The sequence below is a fragment of the Tiliqua scincoides genome, chromosome 1 (genome assembly GCF_035046505.1).
Source record: "Tiliqua scincoides isolate rTilSci1 chromosome 1, rTilSci1.hap2, whole genome shotgun sequence".
Lineage (NCBI taxonomy): Eukaryota > Metazoa > Chordata > Lepidosauria > Squamata > Scincidae > Tiliqua > Tiliqua scincoides.
Window position 1 is genome coordinate 5,312,434 of NC_089821.1, and position 8,047 is coordinate 5,320,480.

The 8,047-nt window shown below is 44.8% G+C and overlaps 1 pseudogene; it reads left to right on the forward strand.

Moving 5' to 3' along the window:
- The first annotated feature begins 328 nt into the window (after positions 1 to 328).
- On the forward strand, positions 329 to 445 carry LOC136637216 (5S ribosomal RNA; annotated as a pseudogene).
- Positions 446 to 8,047: the final 7,602 nt, after the last annotated feature.

The following is an 8,047-nucleotide window of genomic DNA, read 5'->3' on the forward strand; positions in this document are numbered from 1 at the left end:
GTGGCTGGGCTGCGAGAGGCACGAATCTCCCTTGCTGCATCTTCTGCTTTTCCAAACGTCAGCGCCTCCTTGACAGCCTCTTGAAAGGTCAGCTCTTCCTTCGCAAAGAGCTTCCTCTGAATCCTTTCGTCCCGGAGGCCGCATATGAACCGGTCGAGAAGCGTTACTTCCAGGTCTTGGAATTCACATCTTCGTGCAAGATGACGAAGCACAGACGCGTAAGCTGGAACAGACTCACTGGCAGCCTGATCTCGCTTGTAGAAGGCATGGCGGCGTGCAATACGGGACGCCGGGGGTGAGAAGTGATTCGGCAGGAGGCCCACAATATCCTTTTAACTGTTACCCTGCACATGCCTGATCTCATCTGATCTTGGAAGCTAAGCAGGGTCAAGCCAGGTTAGTACTTGGATGGGAGACCGCCTGGGAATACCGGGTGCTGTGGGCTTATACCATAGTCTTTCGAGACTGAAGGTTGCCAATCAACCAGGTATCCCTTAATTCTGCTGGTGCCACAAGATTCTGGGCGATTTCAAAAGTGACAGAGTCACATACGCTGAGCAAGGTGGCCCGCTTTAGGGCAGCATCTTCAACTGCGTTGGCCTCCAGGAAGAATTCCAGATGTTCTGTATAAGTGTCCCATAGCTCTGGGGACGCTGGATCGAATTTCCCAATGTGACCTTTGGTGGTCATGGTGGCAGCTCAACAGACGTATGGAAGTCGGTCTTCTTTCTTTGTCTGCGGCGACAATTCCCCAGTGGTGAATCAGCTCTGAGCGAATCAGCTCTTGGTTCTAGCGTTGTTCAGCATGGAGCAATAGGATCCCACCCTCGTCGCCAGTGTTATCTAGTGGGTCCATGCGAATAAAGGAAGGCATAGTGATAACAGCTCAGTATGTTTATTCCATCTTCAGAACAGAACATTGCTGAATACAAGGCAAACCCCAGGTTTTTTATAGCCTTTAACTCTGCCCAGACTCCCTGTGATTGGTGCAATTGAAACCTTACTAGAGGGCCAATCGGATGGTAGGATTTCAATCCATCACCCGATTGGCCAGAACTTACATTAACTAGAGGGCCAATCGGGTGGTAGGATTTCGATCCATCATCCGATTGGCTAGCCATAACTCTGGGCCAATCAGTAATGCAGGATTTTGATCCTGCATAACTTACATACATAACAGTGGCCATTTCGAAGCCACTGTACCGCGCAGCACCAGCAGCTCATAGGACTGGGCTGTAAGAAACATTTAAATTCTTAAATATATTTACTCCTCATGGGCATTAAACATGTTTTAATTAAGGGACTCTGAGTTTATACCCAGTAAATAATTATAAAGCTTCAAAATGTTTTATTTACCTTTTGTATTAATTGTGATTGTAAAAGGAGGTCTGCCCACAAATTTCTGAGACCTGCCTGTAGCTTGCGAGCTGCACTTTGGCCATCCCTGGTCTAGACCAGGGGTGCTCAATAGGTGGATCGCGATCTACCGGTAGATTGCGAGGCAAAATGAGTAGATCGCGGAGTGCCGACCCCCCCTTCAGGTGCCTCTGGGAGGAAACGCTGGGAGTAAGGCCCATTGTACTCAATGGGGCTTACTCCCAGGTAAGTGTGGCTAGGATTGCAGCCTCACAGCCTAATCCTAGGCATGTCTACTCAGGAGTAAGTCCTGTTATACTCAGTGAGGCTCAAGGTACACCAACATACATTGTACACATAAATGTTATATGTTATGATGGCGTGAACATTGTAAAAAAAACTCTGGTAGATCTCCAGGCCTTGCTGGGTTTCAAAGTAGCTCTCGAGCCAAAAAAGTGTGAGCACCCCTGGTCTAGACAATCCAGGTGTGTCCACAGTTGCACTCACTCTTCCCACTTCAGGCCTGCCATTTCTGTGTGTTTACAGGAAACTAAATGAATACAAACCCTGCCAAACCAATAGTCGAACTGACTGAAATTATTCATGGTCCATCCATCCATCCATCCATCCATCCATCCATCCATGTGAGTGTCACTTAACATGTGGAAAACACAGGGGGCATGTACTCTGATTTCTGTTGTTATGCGATTAGGTCATTAAGTGAACATTCAGTCCAATCTATTGCCTTTGTTGTGTAAACTGACACTCCCTGCCAGACACTAGCTGGCTGCACAGGCTGCTGGAGATAGATTGCCTCTTTTTTGCATTAAGAGCCTCTCTGTTGTGTAAACAGACACTCTGCTGCATGCTATGGGAGATGTGATTACCTCATTAAGAGCATCTTTACTGTGCTTTGACCACCGTCTAATATGCAATCTGTCGTTAAGTGAACGGTTGTTAAGCGGTGCATATATATATGCGCAACGTTTAACAACCTCTCTCTCTCTCTCTCTCTCTCTCTCTCTCTCTCTCTCTCTCTCCAGGCATGCACCGCTTAATGACAGATCGCATATATAACGGTGGTCAAAGCACACAATATGCTCTTAATGAGGAAATTGCATCTCCCATAGCCTTCAGATAGTGTCTGTTTCAACAGAGAGGCTCTTAATACAAAGAAGAGGCAATCTATATAGATATACCTTCAACTACAACAGTGGCATAGCTAGAGGGGGTACAAAGCCCTAAGTTTTGCAGGGAGTGGCCCCTCCCCTTCAGAGTCAGGCGTACACCTCCATTATGCTCCCACCGCCTAGAATGCCTCTGAAGAGGGGGGAGAGCGGCCCCTTGCACACCGCAATGAGGCTCCCTGCGACGTAGTGCTTTGCACCCCCTCTAGCTACGCCACCGCCTATAAAGGCCAAAACATTATTACACTCTTCCCCCAATGGTCATTACAAATTATAATGACAAAAAGTGTAATTTATTGCCAAGGTATATTTTCCTTTCCTGTGGTAAACATGCTGCGCTGAATTATTTTTGATTGATTGAAAGTGACTCTATATACCTTTAATGTATCACAGGCTGGTATAAAACCATAAAGGGTTTTCTATTTAAACAGTTGTGAGTAGATTTTTTTTTTTAAATAAAAAAGAGCCTGGATTTATGATGTTTAGTGTTACACATTATACAGTTTATTTTTCTCCTCCTGGTTCGTGCTGTGAAAATTCATGAATATTTAACTATTAACTGAAATGCAAAATTTTCATCACCATTTTATTGAAAACTTGACATCTTAAAATACCATACATACCATTAGTATTCCGGTGCATTGTCACCTTATTGAGAAATGCTGCTAAAAAACAATGCAGCCATTCTGAAAGGGGAAAAAAATTGTCCGCCCAAGGCGATTAACTCTAGTTCTACACATACATTAGTGACAAATAAGTGAAGCAGCCAATGCTCACAAAAGATGTCACTAAACTGCGAGGAAACAACGGTATCCATAGAAACCATCTCACACTGCAATCTGCACATCTCTTGTCAGGGTTTGACTAGAAATGAGATGCTTAAAATCATTAGGCTATCAAAAAAAAATAAATCTGAAATCTCTTCACTGAAATTTACATATTTAAATATTTTGAAACCTGCAGAAACTTCAACATGATACTTTCATAAAATATTGTTTCAGCTCCTAGCCTTCAACTATCAGTCTATATATGACAATAAAAACGATACACAGAAGATTCCGGTGTTGCCTTCTTTTCTCTTTCTGCAGCAGGCACCGGATGAAGAGGGGGAAAGGAAGGGAGAACTAGCCAGTTCTCATCCGCCCAACTTTTCATTACACCAAACTCATATCCTTCTTGCACCTCTGAACCTTTGAACCTCAATCACTCAGGACAAAAAGGATCTATATTGAAATGCTGTTCATATTAACGAATACAAATTCATTTGGGATTGTGATCCATTTTCTTTGGACGGAAGTTCAAAACTGTCACACGATAATGAGCCGCTGGAGTGAGAAACTTTTGGTCTACGAGAACATCAGAAATACACATTCACGTTCCAGGGTGCCCTTCTGGGTATGTCATATCATTAGTAGCACCTCTTGAACATTTAATTGCTTAGGTCTATATTCAGAAGCTCAATGCAAAACCACGTACTGCCTCTATCCGGGCCTGCGTTCCATCACACTGACTCAGGATATATGGAAGGAGTCAGCTGGAGAAACCTAAAAGTCATGTGTGGTAGTAGTAAGTGAAGAAAAACTTTTTGGGTGGGGGGGTGGAATGGGAGGTGGACCAGGCCTGGGAGTGGGGTACGATTGGTGGCAGCAGCGCACATTGCATCCTAATCACTGTACCCAGCCTGGGCAGCCACACATGGGCTTCCTGGTTTGATGCCATCTAAATAGCTGGCGCAGATCTGAGAAGCCCCATAGGTATGGCTGTTGCTATGCAAGAGGTAAGGGAAAAATATCCCCTTACCCCAAGGTTACTTCCAGCTGTCTTCTAAGCTGCATAGGTTGCAGCGCTGGCCATGTGACCCAGCTGCGCCAGCACAGCTTCGGATTTGGATGCCCAAATGTAACTGAAAATGCACGCGGAACTAATTTCATGGTAGAGTTCAATGTGCTAAACAGCATCAGTCCCTGAGACTCAGCTGAAATTGACAGGAGGGCCCCTGTATCCACGGATCCCGTATCTGCGGATTATCCTCAGGTCAGATCTGCGTCACCCCGATCCTCTAGAGGGTCTTCTGAGCCTCAGGCTACTGGGCTTAGAATGACTCTTAGAGTCAAAGACATGTGAGGTTTGGTTTTTTCAAAAAAACAGAAAAGACGTTTTTATTGCCTTATTTATTATTATTGTTATTGTTATTGTTATTGTTGTTGTTGTTGTTGTTGTTGTTATTATTATTATTATTATTATTATTATTATTATTATTATTAACAGTATTTATATACTGCTTTTCAACTAAAAGTTCACAAAGCGGTTTACAGAGAAAAATCAAATAACTAAATGGCTCCCTGTCCCAAAAGGGCTCACAATCTAAAAAGATGCAAATGAATACCAGCAGGCAGCCACTAGAACAGACACTGCTGGGGTGAGGTGGGCCAGTTACTCTTCCCCTGCTAAAAAAGGAGCACCCACTTGAAAAAATGCCTCTTACCCAATTAGCAGGGGTACTGGCATTGGGGTATAAGGCATTGGGAGGCCTGATGAAGCCCTGGAGAGCCACAGATGTGCGTGGCCTCTGCTGGTTTCAGAAGACCCTCTGGAGGCAAGAGAAGCTCTGCTCCTGGAGCGGGTTGGCATTCATCCATATCCGCAGTTTCACTTAACTGTGGGGGGTTCCAAAATGGAACCCCCACGGATATGGGGGCACGCCTGTATACAGATTTACGGCTTCACTGACAGATTGCCTATGCTGAATGGCGGGTGGGGTAGACTACATGATTTTCAACCTCCCTTCCAATTTTAGCATTGTAGGAGTTGATGATTCTGAAGAACCTGTCTGATGAGCCAAGTATCATCTTGTAGTGCATTATGACAACAAACTGAAATACCTCTTCTACTAGTCTTCCCTTTCTTCCTGGTGATAAGCCTTTGGATACTTGAAGGTGGCTATCTCATCTTCCTTGCATCTTCTCCTGGCTAATCATATCAAGTTCTTCTAACTGTTCCTCATGGGACTTGATTTATAGACCCCTCACTTTTGTCATCGCCGTACTCTGAACCCGCTCCAAATTATCAATGTCCTTTTTAAAATGAAGTGCCCCAAACTGGATTCTAAGTGAGGCCTGACTAGTGACGTAGAGTGGGATTGTTACACTCCCCAGATTGTGATCTGGACTGTGTGCTTCTGTTAAAACAATTCAGCAATGTATTTTGCAGCAGTGACATCACTGGGGGGGTGCAGGAGGTGTGGATTACACTGGGTGACACCATTGGGCGGACACCACTACTGGCCAAAATGGTGAAAATCTTGGTATTTTTGAACAATACCATCATATTATATATAAATCAACCATCATACATATTGTTAAAAGGGTAATTTAATTTGAAATGCAATGAAACAAGCCACATTGAAATATCTGTATTCTACCAAAAGTTATAGCCAAATAATCAGAAAAGGAAAACTCAACTGCCTTATGTAACAAAAAGTGGACTTTCTCAACTCAAAACTAACCAAAAGGCAATGAGGTGTTCTTATGACACAGCAGGGAACCAATAAGGTGTTAGTATGAGTCAGCTCGCATTTCCATGTATCAAAGTTAATGTGAGAATTCCTATTCAGTTGTGTGTCATCAAGTTGGCCATTGGTTTTTTTGCTGGTGACAGAATTGTTGGGTGTTCTGTAATGCTATATATTGAAATAAAGTTAATGGGGGTGATACCAACCTTAGTGATGCCACTGCATTTAGGCTGCGTATATGATTTTGTAATTAATTCTCTCCGGTCTGGTATGGGAGGAGGTCCGTCACGGGGGTGAGGCAATGAGCTCTTGCACAGGGTGACGCAAACCCTGCGATGCCTCTGTTTGTCAGCCACATCACACTACTGGCTCATGCTCAACCGGTGGTCCACTAACAGCCCAATCGTAGCCCAGCCTCCATGGGGCAGGGCCACTGAGACAGTGTCTGTTGCATTCCGTAGGCCGGCTGGGGACCAGCCCAGCCAGGAACATTTTGCTGACCTCTTCAGCTGCCGCCTGGTCTCCTCTGGGATTCCTTAAAACTACAACAGGTCTTTTGCTGGCATAGCTTTGAAGAGCTTTCTGGGGCCATGTCCAGGCTGAGGTTTTTGGATATGGCAAGTGCGCTTCTGCTGAGATGTAGCCCCCCTCCTGCCCTCACCCCACCCCATCCTTGCCTGACTCCAGTCCTGATCCACTCCCACCACCACCATAACTGTGCCTGTGGCCAGTATGTGGGGCGCTGTTCCCAGCATCCAGTCCACCTTCTCCCAGTGCTTAAAATGCTTCTTGCTTCCACCAGGCTTGTAATGTGAATGTAAAAACGAACTATGTTAATTGCAATGTTTTCCTGGCATTACAAATGGGACTTTCTTCTACTTTCTTTTCTGCACTATCAACAATCAGACATTAACATAATTGGCAAGACAGCAACGCATAGGTTATTTAAGTCTCATGTGTGAAAATGCACATAGTTCTTTTCTCATGGCACCCACCCTCTCTCTGCTAAGTAAGGTCCAAGGTCCATGAATTTAAGCCCAGAGTGTATACTCCCACCTGAAGTTTCTATCTAAACAGTGGATCAGATGTAAATCAGCTTGCCTGTCCAACCCTACAGAGACCTTCTTGAATTCATCTTCACACATACATTCTTTGCCTCTCATCAAAAGATCAACACCATCAGTTTTCGGTGTCTGTGATTGCCCATGTTATTTTCAGGATCATGCCTGATATTTTAGCTTTCCTCTTTTGCAGAAGGTTCTTCTGTATCTCAGAGGGCACCCTGGAACATGGGAGAAGCATGAAATGTTAGAAAGGATTGAGGAAGGCCTCTGACTTTTTCATGAACTTTGAAGACTCTTTGGAAACACCTCCTGGCCTTCAAGGCTGGCTGTGTTTATCAATAGATTAGATCAGGGATGCCCAAACCCAACCCGGGGGCCCCATTGATTATAATTGGACTTACCTCTGAGTACCTATGCATAGGATTGGGCTCTTGGACTCTCCCACGAGCTAACCTGACGTTTAGGACTCTCAAGATCACTTTGCAGCTCAGCAAGTTCTCTTACTGCATCCATACATGTGGAATGCAATCCCTGTCATTAAAAGGTGCTCTGCATACCTTTCTGACTCACTGGTGTGACTAAAGGTGATTCCAAGTAAACGGAACACAGGTTAGATGATCAACAAACAGGACACCATCCATACCATAAGCAAGTTGCATTTGGCTATGTGCTTTTTTAATGGCATTTGCCTGCAAGCCTCCTTGTTTTTAACCCTTAGAGCAGGGGTCTCCAAATCCCGGCCCGGGGGCCAGATGTGGCCCGCAGCAAGCCTCTTTCCGGCCCATGGCCAACCTCTTGTCCCCTGAAAGCCTCTGGCCCACTCAACTGAACATGACCAGAAATGGGCTCTGATAATGTCTGGAAGATGTTCTGAGGGCCAGAGAGGTTGAATGAATGAGCCCATTCATTCATTTACTCTCTCATCTAAA